Consider the following 1,982-nt stretch of genomic DNA (forward strand, 5'->3'; position numbering starts at 1 on the left):
GAAATTCAACAGAGCATTTTATAATTCCAACAAGCTTTAATATATCTCCGGATGCATTTCGTGCAGTATGCTCAGTAGGTAATACTTGTGGACAACCAATTAAATTCCATGTTCGTTTAGAGATCAATGTGATATCTGACGCTGTATCCAATTGTAATCGGACATGAACACCATTAACCACTAATTCCACATACCTTCTTTTATCTGCCATACTTAGAGCTCGTGTAGAATATATACTGTTAATATATTTGTTTTGAAACTGGTGAGGACGCTTCGTCGGCTTTGATCTCAAATTTTCTCTAGTCCGGCAAACTGATTCTTTATGACCAAGTTTATTGCACACCGTGCATCTATGATTTCTAAATCTGCAAAATCTTGAGAAGTGCCACGCGCCGCAGTACCAACATTTCGTTGAAGGTTTAGGAATTTTTGTGTGATATTTATAACTTTCGGCACTTTTTTGTCGTTGACTCGTCTTAACAGCATAGACAGAATGATTAGATGGTGCAGCACTTTTGGTTTCTAACATAGCCGAATCCTGTTTCAAGTTTATTAATCGTTGACACTCACCAGTAACAGTTTGTAGCGTCATTTCTTCGTCATGTTCCATACGAGATAATAACTTCATGCGAACATCAGCATCGCTGGGAGAATTCAGACCAGAGATAAATAATAAGCATTTAAATTGATCACTGGTTAACACATTTAATTTAAATCGTTCCGCTTGTAAATTTACTCTTCCGGCATACGTAGTATAATCCTCATCAGCTTCTCTAGTCAGTTGTAGACAATTATACCGGATACGAAATAGAGACATCTGTTCACAGAACATTTTATTTAAAATGTTAACAGTTTCATCGAAACTAATCTCTCGTGGATGTTTAGGCAGGATATGGTTTTTATACTTCTGATGTTCATTAGGACCAAGCTTCTGTAAGAGCAACCGGACTCTCTTTGTGTCCTCCATAGCAGCAAATTCTACTCGAAAAATATCTTCAATTCTGCCAAACCATGCTTCAAAAGTGTGACCGCTGTCTGCATCGAAAATAAATTCTGGAATTGGATTAAGATATGACTCTATGCTTTTATGTTCTGGAATATCTTGCTGAATAGACATTTTTGCCAAAAGTGCTTCCATGAGTTGTTGTTGAGAAGCTAACATCTGCTGCTGCTGCTGTATTATTAACTGCAACTGTTCTTGAGAAATTGACATTTTTTTTTTAAAATGTGAATAATAATAATAATAAATCCAAAAAAAACACCGGCGAATATTATGGATTATTTAATTCCAAAATGACGTCACCGACTGCTGTATTTCTTTTGCCAGAATCACGTCCCAATCCTTGTATTTTTTTGTTACCGAAATCCCCGTCGCCAATTTGTTATGACTTGACCTAGGCTATAGCCAATTGTTATGACTTGACCAAGGTCGTCGCTGATTCGTTATGACCTTACGAATTTAACAAGGACGTAATTCGCGTAAATTATCCACCAATAGAATACGACTCCTACGACCTTCACACTGTGACAATGACGTTCGATTAGTATGGGTAACCTAGCGCCCTTATTGGTCCTTATCCGCCCAACCCGTCCACTTGAGTCCAAAACACCAATATCAGCCTCGGCAATACGAATCGTTTATTTCAAGCATACTTTGTTTATATATCAGACAGACAGGCCACATCATACCATAAAATAGAAAATAATATTTGTACAAAATCAAGCCAAACGTGGCTGGAAGCGTGGGAGACAGTACTCAATAAACCGAGTATAATTTAGGAACAATAAATCATATAATAATAATCAATAGGTCAAAATGAAGCTAATAATAAGATGAATATAGACATAGATAATCCAGTTACCGAATAGTTATACCATAGGAATATAAATAGAATAATAGTGTAATAAGAGGTCCCGTAAGTTATCAGTACTTACTTTTTCCTAGTATATAACACCTCCCCTTTTTTGAAGCATCATGGATA

Source organism: Schistosoma mansoni, chromosome 6 (genome assembly GCF_000237925.1).
Source record: "Schistosoma mansoni strain Puerto Rico chromosome 6, complete genome".
Lineage (NCBI taxonomy): Eukaryota > Metazoa > Platyhelminthes > Trematoda > Strigeidida > Schistosomatidae > Schistosoma > Schistosoma mansoni.